Source organism: Mustela nivalis (assembly GCF_964662115.1).
Source record: "Mustela nivalis genome assembly, chromosome: 2".
Lineage (NCBI taxonomy): Eukaryota > Metazoa > Chordata > Mammalia > Carnivora > Mustelidae > Mustela > Mustela nivalis.
In genome coordinates, this window is record NC_139021.1 from 46,608,392 (window position 1) to 46,626,945 (window position 18,554).

At 35.9% G+C, this 18,554-nt stretch overlaps 2 long non-coding RNA genes across 2 annotated transcripts in view; both read left to right on the forward strand.

Annotated features, from left to right (window-relative positions):
* The window catches only part of LOC309860479, a 47,290-nt gene extending 37,116 nt beyond the window's left edge, over nucleotides 1–10,174 (forward strand). Inside the window, exons 2-3 of the long non-coding RNA XR_014309396.1 lie at nucleotides 9,459–9,490; nucleotides 9,953–10,174. This is a non-coding gene — a long non-coding RNA (uncharacterized lncRNA). The remainder of the gene's footprint in view (nucleotides 1–9,458; nucleotides 9,491–9,952) is intronic.
* A 2,222-nt stretch (nucleotides 10,175–12,396) lies between these two features.
* Nucleotides 12,397–18,554, forward strand: part of LOC309860476 — a 155,575-nt gene continuing 149,417 nt past the window's right edge. The window contains exon 1 of the long non-coding RNA XR_014309395.1: nucleotides 12,397–12,479. This is a non-coding gene — a long non-coding RNA (uncharacterized lncRNA). The remainder of the gene's footprint in view (nucleotides 12,480–18,554) is intronic.

An 18,554-nucleotide genomic window follows, 5' to 3' on the forward strand; every position in this document is an offset into this window, starting at 1 on the left:
ATTACAATTTCCTTTGTACCTTGCTGGACAGAGGTTTTTCAGAGTGTACACATCTGCAAAAGTCCACTGTAAACAGAGAATACAGTGTTTATACCAGGGTCAGCTGAATATAAATATATAAGGCAGCAAAATACACCTTCAGTTCCTTCTTCCTGCTCTCATTCCCTTTATTAATCATACTCCTCTGTTCCCAGCCATCCAACTTTTATTTCAAGTCTCCCTATGTTATTAACGCCAAAACCTCAGCTACCATTTATATACAGCTACCATTTATATACTACCAGCTTTCTTAATATATCTTCAGATTGGATCATTTTTTCTGGTCTTGTGATCCTTAAAACCCATCTAACATCTCCCATGGATGTGTCATCTTAGACTCAGTATATCATACAATGAATTGATTATCCTTTAGTCCAACTTGTTCCTCTTTCTGTTTTCTTCATCTCACGATACAGATACCTTTCATGACCTGCTCTTTGAATTTCCATCTTCATTACTGTTAGTACATTCTTCCTGGCCTGGCTGCCTTTCTTTAGAAGTTTTCAAGTGTATAAATCCATTAATTCAGTAGGATAACAAAATGATGATATTTGATCAGTCTTTTTCATTTATTAACTTTTATGCTTCTTTTTTTAAAAGATTTTCTTTATTTGACAGAGAGAGAGAGACAGCTAGAACACAAGGGAACACAAGCAGAAGGAGAGGGAGAGGAGAAGCAGGCTTCCCGCAGAGCAGGGAGCCTGATGTGGGGCTCGATCCTAGGATCCTAGGATCATGACCTGAGCTGAAGGCAGCTGCTTAACAACTGAGCCCCCCAGGTGCCCAGCTGTTAACACTTCTATAAAGAGAAACTTACCCTTTTCTTACTTAGTAGTACAGGTTAGATTAGATAGAAAAATAGAATGACTGTTTGATTTTTTTCCCCCTTCATTTACCAGTTCAAATCAAGGGTTAGTTTACTAGTATCCAAAGATGCCATGCTAGATTTTCTGACTGAACTTCACATGAATATAAATGTCTTCTTACTGTTCTATATTCAACCCATCAAATTTGTGTAGTGACTAAAGAGACCCAATCACCATCTTTAGAAGAGCTAGACACTGGAAATATATATCATTCTGAAAAACTAGAACCAGAAAAAAAATTATCTTGGAAATTTTTTTGGTGGTTTTGATAGGCTGGAATATTTATAACTCTGAAGCCACATCTGTTATATTTTAAACAATATATAAGAATAATGCAGAGATACTTAAAATTCACCTTTAATAGCCTAGATTACCTAAAGTTACTATATAAAGTGTATTAACTCAGCTATTAGGTTAACAGAAGTCAAAATTTAACACTACATTTGGGTCAAAAGATGTTTAACCATTCTTCCATAAAGAATAGTAACACATTTAGAAGCCTGAAATGGTTTTTGTGGTTTTGCAGAGTAGAAATCCAAGGTTTGCCTTCTAGAATTTAAGTAAGTTTGGCCCCTTGGAGAGGATGTAGTCTATGTTGAGAGGCCCTCAAAGAATAAATAAAGTTAAATGCTATGTTAATATGGTGATAGATCCCTTATTTATAAAGTGTGTGTGTGTGTGTGTGTGTGTGTGTGTGTGTGTGTAAAGGATTCTTATACAGTCAGATAGCTCTAAACACTTTGCTCTGGCACAAGCACAGAATCCTGATTGGGGAGGGGCAAAGAAGGAAGAGCAGAAGTATCAAATCACCATGACTGAAAAAAAGATGAGTTTTGGCCCGTGATTAATAGGTGTGCCAAATGCATTTCAAATGCCACTAAAGTTACCTTCCTTACTTACATTTGCAAATACTTTGGGATTTCATGTTGATCAAACTTAGAGTGAAGGAAAATAACTTCCATGTGATGACCTCTTTTTTTCTTTTTTTTCCTTAGCTGGTATAAGCGAATGGTCGAGTTTCATTTTTCTGTATATAGTTGTCCAATTTTCCTAGGACCATTTATTGAAGAGACTGTCTTTTTTCCATTGGATATTTTTCCTGATTGGTCAAAGATTAGTTGACCATAGAGTTGAGGGTCCATATCTGGGCTCTATTCTGTTCCAGTTGATTTATGTGTCTGTTTTTGTGCCAATACCATGCTGTCTTGGTGATCACAGCTTTGTAATATAGCTTGAAATCAGGCAATGTGATGTCCCCAGCCTTGTGTTGCTTTGGGCAGCATAGATATTTTGACAATGTTTATTCTTCCCATCCATGAGCTTGGAATGTTTTTTCATCTTTCTTTGTCTTCTTCATTTTCTGTCATAGTATAGATCCATTCTCTTTTTGGTTAGGTTTATTCCTTTGGTATCTTATGGTTTTTGAAACAGTTGTAAATGTGATCGATTCCTTAATTTCTCTTTCTTCTGTCCCATTGTTAGTGTATAGAAGTACAGCTGACTTCTATGCATTGATTTTGTATCCTGCCACATTACTGAATTGCTCTTTGAGTTCTAGAAATTTGGGAATGAAGTCTTTTGCGTTTTCCACATAAAGTATTTGTGTACACCATACACAAAGATAAAATCTAAATGGATGAAAGACCTCAATGTGAGATAGGAATCCATCAAAATCCTAGAGGAGAACATGGGCAATAATCCTTTCAACATCAGCCACAGCAAATTCTTTCATGACACATCTCCAAAGGCAAGGGAAACAAAAGCAATAATGAACTTTTGGGACTTCATGAAGATAAAAAGCTTCTTCTACACAACAAAGGTAATAACAGTGAATAAAACTAAGAGCGACCCACAGACTAAGAGAAGATATTTGCAAATGACATTACAGATGAAGGGCTGGTATCCAAGATCTATAAAGAACTTCTCAAACTCAACACCCAAAAAAATAATCAAGTCAAAAAATCGGCAGAAGACATAAACAAACACTTCTCCAAAGAAGACATACACAGGGCTAACAGACACATGAAAAAAATGTTCAACATCATAGCCATCAGGGAAATTCAAATCAAAACCACATTGAAATACCACCTTACACTGGTTAACAAGGCAAGAAATAACAAATGTTGGCATGGATGTGGAAAAAGGGAAACCCTCTTATATTGTTGGTGGAAATGCAAGCTGGTACAGCCACTTTGGAAAACAGTATGGAGGTTCCTCAAAAAATAAAAAATAGAGCTACCCTATGATCCAGCAATTGCACTATGGGGTATTACCCCAAAGGTACAGATGTAGTGAAAAGAAGGGGCACATACACTCCAATGTTCGTAGCAGCAATGTCCACAACAGCTAAACTGTGGAAAGAGCCAGGATGCCCTTCAACATATGAATGGATAAGGAAGATATGGTCCATAAATAGAATGGAATATTTCTTAGCCATCAGAAAGGATGAATACCCACCATCTGCATCAACATGGATGGAACTGGAGGGAATTATGCTAGGTGAAATAAGCAGAGAAAGGCAATTATCATATGGTTTCACTCACATGTGGAACATAAGGAATAGCATGGAGGACATTGGGAGAAGGAAGGGAAAAATGAAGGGGAGAAATCAGAGGGGAAGATGAACGATGAGAGACTATGGGCTCCAGGAAACAAACTGACAGTTTCAGAGGAATGGGTGGTGGGGGTGGAAGGGGAGATGGGTTGACTGGTGATGAGTATTAAAGAGGGCATGTGTTGCAGTGAGCACTAGGTGTTGCCTAACATAACATAATAAACAAATAAATAAAATTGTACAAACCCTTTAATACTTTCCTCCTAGATCATATGTGTATGAATGGAGCTCTTCACTCCTTTTTAAGTGATATGGCCCTTACGTGTCACGTAGAAGGCATAAGGAATCCTCCAACCATGACTGAATTTTTTCCCTTCCCTTATATATGTTCCCCTTGAAAGTCTCTTGATTAGATGAAGCCTTGTGGAGAGTACAGATGATTTGGCATTAAATCAGGAACCTACCTGATCATATGAATAATAGTAGAATTTTTAAAAAAGATTTTAAACAGAGAGAGACATAGGAAAAGAGGGAACACAATCGGGTGGAGTGGGAGAAGGAGAGGGAAAAGCAGGTTTCCCTCTGAGCAGGGAGCCCCATGTGGGGCTCAATCCCAGGACCCTGGGATCATGACCTGAGCCGAAGGCAGATGCTTAATGACTGAGCCACCCAGGCTCCCTGAATAATAGTAGGATTTAACAAGTCTGGAAAAGGGATCGAAGAGATTTTCTACCAAACAAACTTACATAATCTGGTGACCAATTTAATATTGGTACTGCAGGTCACATGGGATTTGGGGTATTTATAATTTAATATTACCTTTTCAGGTTTGTAGAAAATGCTTTCATTGATGTACTATGAGGCAATGGACTCTACCCTAACTATACGTTAGAATCTCCTGGGGTGCTTTTAAAATATGCAGATGCCAAATAAATAAATAAATAAGGAAAAAAATATACAGATGCTCACCCTAGACTAATTAAGTCCAAATTTCTGGGGATGAAGCTTGTAAATTATTACTTAAAAAAAAATCCACAGGCAATTCTAATATGTAAACAAAGTTGGAAAGCGTGGCCTTAAGAGAAAAAGGCCAGAAATCAGTATAATCTATGCAAGTATGACAATGTGTGGCAGCTCTAGAACTTTTGAATTCTTCTTTAATAACATTTTTTCCATTCTATTCTGTTTTTAGCCTATTTGTGGAAAGTTTTTATTTTCTGTAGTAGAAAAATAGCTGGTTTTTCAATACCTTTCAGCATTCTAGTTTTAAACAGCTGCAGTAACTTAAAGTGAAGTATTTGAAGTAAGAAAGAGTGGCTTATATACACTGTAATGCATCAGCACAGAATTGGAAGTACATAAATAACTGCTTGGCTCTCCCCATTACAGCCTCACACTGGTAAATCCAAATTTATGGAACACTTTTATCTAGAAGGTGACAAAATCACTTTGCAATGATGGCCTTTTCTGTTGTTTTTGAAAAAGCAATTGGTACGAATTGGGCAGCCTTAGGTGAGTTGGAAGCTCAGCTTTAGTTTTTAGACTTGGCATATGCCTTAACATACCTATAGAATTGAATCCCTGTAAAATTGATGCAAAACCCCTCAAACTAAAAGTTCTGTTTGTTGGATAGGAAAAATTTACCTTTGACCTTCAAAGCTCTTTTGTCTTGTCTAAGACTTAAATTGACTTGCAACAGATAAACAGGAGAAAATCAAGTTTAATTCTGTATATCCAGAGGCTCTGTAAGAATTTGAGGCTCACAGGTAATCAGGCAATTGAGCTTATATGCCATCCAGAGCCAAGGAGCAGAAATAGGAGTCTGGGACTTCAAAGAGAAGGAAGACAATTCAAAGGATGATGAAAAGTAAATATTTGGTAAACAAATGTTTCCTGGACCAATGGAAATAATGGAACATAGAGAGGAATTTTAACAGATAGATTTTGCTAACTTCCTCTCTTCTATCACACTTAGTTCATATTTTACTGTAGTTATCCAGGGTTATAGCTCCCTTCCTGGAGCACGTTGTCTATCTAAATTCTTTTAGGCAGTTGGTGGGGGATGTAAAAAAGAAAAACCTCTTAAGTTTTCTGTTTCATTTTTTTTGGTTTATTTTGTTTTGCTTTTTTTTTTCTTTTTGAGTCTTCTGTTTCTTAAAAATAATGAGCCTAAAATAATTCACACACCAAAAAGATATGTTTGGGGGTGGCAAATTTTGTTACTTACACATTTTTTATATTTCCTGTTTAAAAAACTCATATTCTTGATATATAGAAACCATTGTTAGTTTTCCTGAAGGCATTTCTTTTTTTAATGTTATGTTAGTCACCATACAGTACATCATTAGTTTTTGATGCAGTGTTCCATGATTCATTGTTTTGAGCATTCAATTTCATTTATAATAGCATCTTACTATACCATATTAATCTAATGGAAAATTCCAGTTGTAAAAGACATTATGAACTAGCAGTGTTGAATTCTGGGTGCCACCGATAGGTGATTAACTGATGGAAGAGCATCAAGGATGCTCATACTATTGGCATCCTTGACCAAAATCAAATTTTTTTTAAATTTTTTATAAACATATATTTTTATCCCCAGGGGTACAGGTCTGTGAATCACCAGGTTTACACACTTCACAGCACTCACCAAAGCACATACCCTACCCAATGTCCATCATCCCACCCCCTTCTCCCAGCCCCCTCTCCCCAGCAACCCTCAGTTTGTTTTGTGAGATTAAGAGTCACTTATGGTTTGTCTCCCTCCCAATTCCATCTTGTTTCATTGATTCTTCTTCTACCCACTTAAGCTCCCATGTTGCATCACCACTTCCTCATATCAGGGAGATCATATGATAGCCGTCTTTCTCTGCTTGACTTATTTCGCTAAGCATGATACGCTCTAGTTCCATCCATGTTGTCTCAAATGGCAAGATTTCATTTCTTTTGATGGCTGAATAGTATTCCATTGTGTATATATACCACATCTTCTTGATCCATTCATCTGTTGATGGACATCTAGGTTCTTTCCATAGTTTGGCTATTGTGGACATTGCTGCTATAAACATTCGGGTGCACGTGCCCCTTTGGATCACTACGTTTGTATCTTTAGGGTAAATACCCAGTAGTGCAATTGCTGGGTCATAGGGCAGTTCTATTTTCAACATTTTGAGGAACCTCCATGCTGTTTTCCAGAGTGGCTGCACCAGCTTGCATTCCCAACAACAGTGTAGGAGGGTTCCCCTTTCTCCGCATCCTCGCCAGCATCTGTCATTTCCTGACTTGTTGATTTTAGCCATTCTGACTGGTGTGAGGTGATATCTCATTGTGGTTTTGATTTGTATTTCCCTGATGCCGAGTGATATGGAGCACTTTTTCATGTGTCTGTTGGCCATCTGGATGTCTTCTTTGCAGAAATGTCTGTTCATGGCCTCTGCCCATTTCTTCAAAATCAAAAAATTTTTAAAGATTTTATTTATTTATTTGACAGAGAGAGATCACAAGCAGGCAGAGAAGCAGGCAGAGAGAGAGAGGAGGAAGCAGGCTCCCTGCTGAGTAGAGAGCCCGATGCTGGACTCGATCCCAGGACCCTGAGATCATGACCTGAGCCGAAGGCAGTGGCTTAATTCACTGAGCCACCCAGGCGTCCAACCAAAATCAAATTTTAACATGACTTTCCTTTCTCAGTTTCTGGCTGATTTTATGCCCCCCCCCCCCCAGTCCTGATTTACCAGATTGCAGGTCCTTGGTAGAGTATAGTTATTATAACTAATGGACTATCTGCACTATTGTAACAAATGGAATATCTGTAATATGCTCAAAAGGCATTATTTCATTGCATCCTCAAGCTGTTCTTTCATACTATTTTTCTTTTAAGCAAAATTCACATTTTCATTTTAAATGCCTAATGAAGCAATTCGTCCAAGAATTTATTTTTTTATAAACAGTTATATGTAGTGTTTAGAGTTTATTTATTCCTTATTAGTTTTTACAGATAAGTGTCACAGAGTTTTGCAGAATATACATATAGATGGTACTAGACAATCAGCGGAAAAACTTGTGGAAGCAAGCAGGCAAGGATTTCTTTAATGTCCTTCTCCTTTTGATACATAAATATTATTATAGGTCTAGAGATGTTTCGTTGAGTATTTTTTAAAAGCAGTTGCCATTGTGAGAGTTATAAATAACATTTCCTTTTAAAGTTGCAAATATATTTATGTGTTGTTAACAGTAGGAAATTTTATTGACTCATAAACATCTTTGCAGGGTTGAGATAGTTTGTTTAATGTAGTGGAGCAATAGGTTCTTTACTGTTGTTATAGAACTTAGAAGTCCTACAGTAAAATCAGTTTTTAAAAAAGATATTAACTATAGGAGTTTTGTTTTAAAGTCTTAACTAATAAGAGTCTGTAGTGGCAATTGACATTAGGTCTGCCGAATCAGACCATGTTTCACTACTGGACTGGTTCTCAGTTCTGGCTATTCTTTAAAAATTGCTGGAACAGCATTTTATCTCTGTGCCCCAGCTTCACTCAAATGAAATAGAATGATAGGGTGCAGCTTGGAAATCTATATTTTCTAAAAGATTTTGCCAATTGATTCTAAAGCACAGATTGAGTATAAGACCAATGTCTCACCTGAATGGTGCTTCTATTTCATACATTTGAGTATCTAAATAGATTGACCATCTGTAGGTGAATGAATAAAGAAAATGTGGTGGTGTGTATATACCATGGAACATTATTCAGCCATAAAACAAAAGAAAATCCAGAGATGTCCTTGAGGACATTGCGCTAAGTAAAGTAAGTCCTCTGAGAAAGACAAATACTGTATGATTTCATTTACATATATGTGGAATATTTTTTTAAAATAATTTTATATTTTTTTGTTGGGGGGCAGAGAGAGAGAGGGAGAGAGAGAATTTTAAGCAGGTTCCATGACCAGAACATGAGCCCGATGTGGGGCTTGATCTCACAACCCTGAGATCATGACCCGAGCTGAAAATAAGAGTTGGTTGCTTAACTTGACTGAGCTTTCCAGGTGCCCCCCATACATGGAATCTGAAAAAGCCAAATTCATAGGAATAGAGAATATAGGTATGCTTACAAGGGGTTACCAGTATAGAAAATAGGAAAATGCTGGTGAAAGGGTTCAAATTTCCAGATATAAATAGGTCCTAGAGATCTAATGTGAACATAGTGACTACAGTTAACAATATTATATACTTAAAAATTGCTGAAAGCAGGAGCACCTGGGTGGCTCAGTCAGTTAAGCATCTGGCTTTAGCTCAGGTCGTGATCCCAGGGTCCTGGGATCAAGCCCCATGTTGGGCTCCCTGCTCAGTGGGGAGTCACCTTTCCTTCTCCTTCTGCCCTTCCCCTTGGCTTGTGTGCTCACTCTCTCACTCACTCTCACTCTCAAATAAATGAAATCTTTTTAAAAAATTACTGAAAGTAGAATCTTATATGTTCTCACCACAAAAAAAAAAAATAAATAAATAAAAGGTAACTAAATGAGGTGTTGGAGCTATTAGCTAATGTTATTGTGACCATCATTTTGCAGTGTATCAAATCATTATGCTGTACACTTTAACTTATACAATGTATGTATAAATTATGTCTCAGTAAAATTGGGGGTGGGGAGAATAGATTGATTGATGCCATCACAAAAAATCTTAAATAAAGCCAAAGATTAAGTGATGGTGGTTGATGGGTGCATTTGTGTGCATAGTACAGATGGCCAGGAGCCCAACAACATACTATTCTGTAGAGTGCTCTGTTTGGTTTGCTTCAAGATAAAGTAGAAGCATTTTAACAGATGAAGTCTTAAGCAGGAAATAGGATGACTGATTTCAAACTTACCAATATGCTGTAAAATGTCATTTTAATGTTAGGGTCTGTTCCGTTCCAGAGTATAGGACGCATCAATTGCTTTGAGGCATTTGCTTTGAGAGTGCTATTGAAAAGCTTTTTTAGTTTTTACTTTTTTTTTTTAAACAGTGTCACTTCTCCATCACCAGAAGATGTTGCAGGTAAGTAGAACTTTCTAATGAAGTACTTTTTTTTTTTTTTTTTTTCATTTTTTTTAATATGGAATGCTTCCCAGTTTTTCATGTCATCCTTGTTCAGTGATCACGCTAATCTTCTCTGCATCATTCCAATTTGTGTTAAAATGCTCCTGTCTAATGAAGTACTTTTATTGCTTCTGAACCAATGTTTTGATACTACTATCATAAATCATTAAACCATGTAATTACAGGACTAAAGAAAGAGCAGAGAAAACACAAAGGGAAAGTCAACACAAACATTACATCATATTAAGTCACAGCATCTTGCAGCATACAATAAACTTTGATTTTTCTATAAAGAAATTACTCATCTCTATATTTCCATTAGATATATTTTATTCTTAAGCATGATTTGACTATTCCAAATCTGAGAATTTGGGCACTGTAAAAGATAGCATTCTAAAACCTTATTTCTTTGTATTTTAGATTGCAAACTCTGAAGAAAAGTTTCTGTGAAATTTTCAATCATCCAGAAATTGAAATTGCTAGTTTTATAAATTATGACCAATAATATAAATAAGCACTTTATGATTCGAAAGATTTTTTTAAAATTCTTGAATGTTTATTTTTATTTTGCATGTTGAACTCCCTCATGGAAATAGACATTTATGTAAAAATTGTTATAAATATTGAATATTAAAACTGGATCCCCAAAACAGTGAAATTTTCACTATTGATAATTTTGTTATTTGTAATTGTTTCTAATGTGCTTAAAAAGACATTATATTCAGAGAATATTTATTGAACATCTACTAGGTAGAAAAATTATGATAATCTCTAGGAAATACATGAGAGTGCCTTCCAAAGCTCCCCATCTAGTGGTGATAATAGACATATGCAGAAGGATGTGTAATAGAATAGCAACCATATGTACTATGAAAAAAGTCATAATAAAATACTGGGGTGTGGATATCCTTGAGGACAGTATATTAGAACCTGATATTTAAGATAGGACAAACTAAGATGAAGATCAGTATTTGCGCAAAAATTTTTTTCTAATTGTTTATTCATATGATTGAATCATTCAGCAAACATTTGCATTCTAAGCATTGTGTTGGAGATATATAGACATATTGCTTATTCTGAAGTATTTGCGAGTTCTCTGATGGAAGCACACACTAAGAGGATATCTATTATATGATATGTCAATGGTAGTCACAAAATTAGCCTTAAAGAATAAAGAGAACATCTAGTTGTTGCAACCTCATGAAACAAAACAACCTTCTTGGATCTTGTTTTGTTCACATTTGTTTTATATATATATTTCACATTTGTTAACTATATATAAGCATTTTTTCATATGGTTATTAGTTCACATTTGTTAACTATATATAAGCATCTTCTGAAAAAGACAGTGGCATGTCTCACCTATGTTTCTGAAAAAAGTGGGTTGCATATGAGACACATTTTAGTGCATAAATGTGGCCTTATTTCCCAGTCTTCAAAACCTTGACTCCTTGGTGAATATTTATAACCCTTGAATGTTGATTGAACAGTGTGACCTAGTTAAAATAGCAAGGATTAATGCCATCATGTATTTTAGCCCCTGGCTCTCTGGAATACCTCTTTCTCCCCTTCCCTGACTGTTGTGCATGCTCTCGTTCTCTCTCTCTCTCTCTTTCTCTCTCTCTCTCTCTCTCTCTCTCTCTCACACACACACACACACACACAATCAAATAATTACCAGAGTACTGTAGAAACTCTTGACATTCCTGCTCATTGTCCTGCAAATAAGACTTAGATATAATAATAAAGGCAGCTAGTGATTTTTTTTTCTCTTTTTGTATTTCAGCTTATGAGCTGGAATATTACAGACACTTTGCTATATTGTAATGTACATCTTGCTTTGAAAAAAAGTGTATTCTGCAAAATTTCACACTGAAAACAATAGATCTATGGGAAAATAAAGTTAAGAACAGATTATACAGGATCTGTGTGATTTTCTAACCAGAGCCCCAAGTAACAGTGCTTTAGTAGAAATACTAATACTTAAAAAGGTCACATTTCTAATAAATAAATAAATAAATACATACATACATACATACAACAGTAAATGCAGGAAGTTATCTTAAAAAAAAAGTGATAGTAACTCATTAGAAGGAGTGGTAAGGAAGCATTCAGGCTGTTGGATTCTGGAAACAAAGGAATAATGCCCAATTGGAGACACAAATCAAAACTGAACTGACCCAGGAAGACTGGCAGTGAATGGGCATTTCTGGACATGCTGCACCTTCATGGCCGGATCCTTTTTTCAGTTACTTTTCTTTAGTGAAGCAAAATCTTAACTGGGTGTTAGGGGGAAGGGGGAGAGAAACATGTGACCTAGGGCTACTTCCATCCTACTTTGACATCATTCCCAAATTTATTATGGTGTGTGAGCTGATTTGCATATAAAAAACTTGTGCCCAAAAGATTGTTTTTGCACTATTTCTCTTGCTTGGACACTTAAGTTACACTGACCCTTTTCACTCTGCTTCTGTATGGGTCCTGATTAGATCTTGAGTACTTCCTAATATTTGAACTTGCCTTGTTGGTTCTTGTCCATGTCCGTTTTGTACAGTTTGACTTTCTAAGCAATTTTATGATTATGTGTTTAAATCAGATGAGCTCTTTAGAAAGAAGATTGTAAACTCTTAATGCCGATGATTCTATTTAATTTAAAGGAAACCAGGGGGAGATTTCTGTCTTTTTCTGCCTCAAAAAAAAAATCAGTATTTGAGAGGTTTTGTTTTTTTTGTTCATAGCACAAAAATCAGTATTAAGCTTTCAGAGACATAAAAATTATAAAATCTTATGATTTTAGCATTTAATTTGACGTGAAAGCTTCCTTGTTTTGGAATTAATACTTGTCATTAAATGGATACAAGTTTTGTTCCAGTTAACTGATTGCCCTGTGCCTAACTTCATGCGGGAACTTTTATCAGCAAAGGAGCTGGGAATTAGTGGGTTATGGGTGAGTAATTTTCAAGTACAGTGAGCAACATGACAATTGTCAACCGAATGATTTTAAGAGGTAAATAAAGCCAATTTTTCTTAGTGACCTGGATATTTGGGAGATAAAGGAGCGTTTGGGGATCTGAAGTATTGAAATATTTTCCTGTATGGTCTTCTTCAATTTGGAAATATATAAGAAGGTATTGTTAGCCTTCTGTGTTGTCATGTTTATAAGTGTCAAAGGAAACAGAACTGCCTTATGATCAAATTACTGAAAACGGTTAAGTACATCTAATCTTTTCAGGCTGACTTGTTTCTCATATTAGCTTGATTATTATAGCAATAGATTTTACTTATGTAATATTTTAATTATCTTTGAAAAAAGACCAATTTTTGGTTTAAAATAAAAATACTGATTCTTTTCCATCCTTTACCCTGCTGAAATAATGCTTTTACAAAATAAGAGCCCATATGGTTCTTAGTGATCTCTCTACTTACAGAGCTAATGTTTGAAGGATTTATCTATACAGTCCAAATGCTTAAATTCATTTTCATAGTTAAAGATTTTATTGCTTTCTTTGGTAGCCTGTTCCACACATTAATGATCTTCCAACAAAAAAAAGGTTTTCGACTTCCTAAGCCTTGATCTTTACTTAGTCTGTAGCAAGATTTTTGTATATCATCATCTAATTTTGCTACATTCATTTTCTGGGATTTTCAAATAATTTCATCAGCTACTTTTCTCTTAAGGCAAGAGACATTAAATTCACCTAACCTTTAAGAAGTGGTTATAATCTTCTGTTAGTTTAGAGGCTCTTTACAAGATTTGATTTCTTTAAAACTACTCAGGCAATATTTAAAGTGGCAAGTATCTGTTAAGTCTTCTCCTCTCTTTCCATAATGTATCTTCAGTTGTACAATGTTACAAAATATCACATGAATTAAGACTTAGCTAGGATGAAATGAAAACCATTGTTAAATACCACAGAAGTTCACTAAGGGACTTCTAAACATTTTCTTATTGAGGGGTTTTTTGGTTTGGTTTTGTTTTTCTTTTCTTTCTTTTTTTTTTTTTTTTTTAATGTCTGAATTAATTTCAGTTGCAGAAGTTTACTGTCTGGAAGCAGAAAAGAGTAATCCACTTTGGTCTTTCCTTTGGCAGGTTCCACATATACCAGAACATGCTCATCACCATAATATACTCCTTTAACATTACCCATCTTTAAAATTTAAAAACATTGAACCATCTCTTGACCTTAGATTTCTTTTCTTTCAGTTCTTTTACAGTTATTCTCCATTTCTTGGCTCCCCTTCAAAGAAACTCCTTAAAGGAATTGCCTTTACAGACTTCTTTACATCCATTTCCTCCTTAAACTTTAAAAATCAGGCTAGTCTTCTCTCCCTCTCCACTGAAAATTCTCACCAGTGACCTGCATCTTGCCAAAATGAATTGCCAATTTCCTGTTCTTTTCTTACTTGTCATCTTTGCAACTTTAATGTCTGACTATTCCCTACTTGAAATACATAATTTCATCTTTAGACATACCTGGTTTTATTTCTTTTTGCTGACTTTTTCACTGCTGCCTTTCTGTCAGGGCCATATCCTTTGGTTCTCCTATTTTCTGTATTTATGTTCTCTCCTTAGGTGAGCTTACTCAGTTTTATCACTTCCATTAATATTTGTGTGCTCATGCCCCTCATATTGCATCTTCCGCATGAGTATCAACCCCTTTCCCAAATATCTTCATTTGGGTGTTCAATTGAATCTCAAAAGTATCTCTCCAAAGTATCCCTATTTCAATTTTTATTCTACTCCTCAGGAAAAGTACCTAGGTAGGAATTATTATTCATTCCTGTCTCCTGACAACAATGTCCAGTTCATCAGGCAAGTCTTTTTAGATTCTGCCATCAGTATATAGCCAATTCAGACTACATCTTTCAATATCTAAAGCTATAGCACTAAAACGAGTAGTATTACCTGTCAGTTAGGCTATTGCAATAGCCTTCTAATTGAGATCTGCCTCAATTTTTACCCTAGAATCCAATGTCAACTGCATGGAAAGGGTCAAAGATTGACAGAGCAGTCTTTCTGGAACACAAATCATTTTCCTTCTTGAAACATTTCACTAAATCCCAACATTTTTGGAATAAAATCTACGTATCTTGCAGTAATCTAAAATATTCATAAAGATCTGCTAGAACTCATAACAAAACATGCAGTCAATCCCAAAGTGCCTTTTATAGCATGTCGTTTTGTTTCTTTCAGATATCCTTTCTTCCTTTCTCAAGCCCAATATAATATTTTAAAGGTATCAAGTCATGTATGCATTTTTGTGTAGGTACTGCACTCTTTTCTAACTCCTCTGCCTTTCCTCTACCCCTCCCCTTATACACACCATTATTTAAGCAACCAAGCCATTTAGTATTCATCGATGAAGAGGAATAATATGAAAGAGTAGAAACTAGAGATGCCCACCTCACCCCACCCTCACCAGACTAGAAGAATTCCCTAGAGGAGAATGGGGAGAAGAGATAGAAGAATAAGGTGATGAGAGAAGCATAGAGATTAGTTAGCCTAGAAGGATAGTGTTGGACAGCAATCATTATTTCATCTGGTCACAAATGAACACTTTGCCCCTTCAATAACCTGAGACTTTCCTTACTCCCTGTCTTTCTTACTGCATGTGGATAATGTCTTGTGCAAGTAAAAATGAGTGGGGGTCTGAATAGCAAATGGACTGGTAGCTATGATGAAGGAGGATGGCAGGAACCAACTACTACACTTGTTGGGGAATTAAATGGAGCACATTGCTACATCTCCCTTAGAATAATGAACACTCACCTTTTTAATATATGGGTTTGTCCAGAATACTATTAATATGTAAATCTTAATGCAAGCTATGTATCATTAACACCTCCACAATAGAGTCAAGTATATCTCTTCACCCTTTAGAGCCATTCAAGAATTCCAATAAATTTGACCAATCCCAAATGGTATTGGTGGGAAGACTACCTACCAGCAATAAACTGCCTCATGTATAATCTATGCAAATATGCTAGGATAGTAACCCAAATAGGATTTCTTGAAAACTGGACAAAGAGAAAGGGCCATAAAAAGTAACCTGCAGACCTAACTTTACTTCAGACTTGATCTTTTCAAAATATGCCCATGATATAAACTCCTAGACTTGGCTGACTTACCTTTTTTGCTGAAGGGGAGGGGAGCTGTTCAAAGATCTCCCAGGGAGTGGATATTTGTCACCAGGATGGTTTTCTTGGATAAATTAGTTCTATATCACTAGGGCATACCTGCAGTGTATTAATATTAAGTACTACACTGGTATCAAGTAAGAGGCATTTGAACCATGATGAGAATATATAGTCAATATGTTGTAAATATCAGTTTGAGATAAGCTGTAGGTTGAGAGAAAGTTTGAAATGTTACCTTTCAAAGTATTTGCAACTTCCAAGGGTGTTTCAAAATCTGAAAGTAAGGTAAGGTGGCCAGATGTGCTTGGATGATGTCTTCATTTTCTTGGGATTTCATAATAAAATACCATGGGGTGGGTGTCTTGAACAACAAAAATTTACTTGATCATAGTTCTGGTAGCTGAAAGCCTTAGATCAGGGTACCAACATGGTTGGTTTCTGGTGAGGACTTTCTCCCTAGGTTGCACATAGCTGCCTCCTTACTGTGTCCTCACTTGACTTCTTTTTTGAGCAGGAAGAGATAGAGAGAAGGAGATTTTTGGTATCTCTTCTTATCAGGACACTAATCCCTTCCTGAGGGACCTATCTTCACAAGCTTATAAAACCTTAATTACCTCCCCAAAGCCATGTCTCCAAATACTGTCACATTGGGGGTTAGGGCTTTGACTGGCAAATTTGGGACAAGAGAAGCATTCAGTCAATAATAGATGACCAAAGGAATCAAGGGAGTGGGAAAAGGAAAGCCTTTCTTATCATGCTGGGGACAGAAGGGGGCCAGTAGGGCACAGGTTACATATAATGAATTTGGGAGGATGCTCTTGCAGAGGTACACTTGCCTGAAGGGTTTCAACTTATCCTTTAAGACTTATTTCATACTCCATCTTATCTGGAGGATCTTCTTGGAACCACTACTCTTCTCTGTTACCCACCCTTATACCACTTCCATATTGCCCACTTAAGTATACTCTGACTATTGAAAGAGGACACATTCTGCTATGCTCCTATAGAGCTTTAAACATATCTCAATATTGTAAAAGTTTGTGCATCGGTCACCACTACTATCTATAAGTTACTTTTAGGCAAAGATAGTATCTTTTCCTCTTTTTACCTCCACTTAGCCCAACATACTATCAAATATTGGTTTAATTCTGTAGAATTGGCCCTGTTTTGAGGGGGGCTCCAAGCAAAGTGTACTGAATTACTGTTGGCTCTGTTTAGGTATGTTTTCTCAGTGTATTTTATTTTATTTTATAATTATTTTTGAAGATTTTATTTTTAAGTAATCTCTACATCCAACTTGTGGCTCAAACTCACAGCCCCAAGATTAAGAGTTGCACACTCTACTTTCTGAGCCAGCCAGATGCCCCATCTGAGTGTTTGTTTTTAATTAATTTCTATTTCTTTATGTACTCTTTTTCTTCCTGGATTTATTTGTAAAAGACAAGTAGACATGGAAAAACCCAATTCCAGATGACAATTCCAAATCCTCAGGTAAACGTGACACATTTTGTTGTTCAAAAGGAGCATCATATGATGATTATTCTTTGTCTATGGCAAAAGCGTATGTAAAAACTGACCGTAATGCCAACTTTTGTCATTGAAATTACTATAATTAGAAATAATCTCTGGCGTGCCACATTTCAGTAAATTAAATTATAATTAATAGATTTCAACTTTACATCCTTTTTGAAACATGATTCTAAATAATCATCTTATATACTGAATGGCAATTACATACTCTTGACATCTGCACTACCTCATATTTTTCTATATTAAGAGCATATACATTCATACGTTTAGCATATTTACACACACACACATTAAACCTGTCCCTAAAAACAGATCTATTAAGAAGTTGATGCCAATGAACACATGTATATAAGTCTTGAAATTCCAAATTAACCTTTTACAGATGTTTTGGTATTGACAATAAGCATAGACATTGCCGACATTTGGGAAGATATTCTGCTTTTGGTTTTGTTTATTATTTTAATTCCAGTATAATTTAACATAAGGTGTTATATGTTTCTGGCATACAATTTAATGATTCAACAATTATATATTAACAAATATATCACTCAGTGCTCATCTTAATCCCCCTCATCTATTTCACTCATCCCCCACCCTTGCTTTGCTTTTTAAAAATAATGATCTGTCTGCTCTTTATAGAATATGAACTGACATTGACACAGGCAGATTGTGTTATATTTGAGTGTGCAATGTCAGCCATCTCTCAGATGATGAGTGTTTAGCATCAGGAATTCGTAATCTTCCATCAGCTATCTGTTCCCACCTGGGTTCCTGAGGATGATAAACTAACGACCCTCAAGGCAAACTTCACTCACACTGCTTGTTAAAACTAGAGTGTCAGCCACAAGTCTTTGCCAGGGAGCCTACTTGATGAGATAGACTGGACTGCATGTGTGCAGTGAAGACATCTTTTGTCTTTTCTGTGAAAGGTATGAATCAGAGGGAGAGCTAAACCTATTGCTTCATGTCTCCTATTTTAGTGTTGCCTTTTGGGCTTGACTTCTCTAATTGTGAGAGGCAAAGACAAGTGTAGCTAGTATAAAATTCAGGTTATAAATTCAGTCATGAAGGAACTGTAAATTTATTTTAGTATGTCTACACTTTAATTTTAAGGCCCCATTTTCATGGAAGTTAGAAACTCAATCTTTCCATCAGTTTCATATCACTCAGGTGACATCTAAAGTTCCAGGAGACTTAGGCAGTGACAAGTTGTGAGATGAGGTGATCTGATCCTCAAGATTATAATATATCCTTGTTGGCTGAGCTTAGTTTCTGGCTGACTCTCAGGTCATTGCTGACTGCGCAGAACCTTTAAATCCATGGCTTCACAGTGACATTTCATGCTAATTTCATG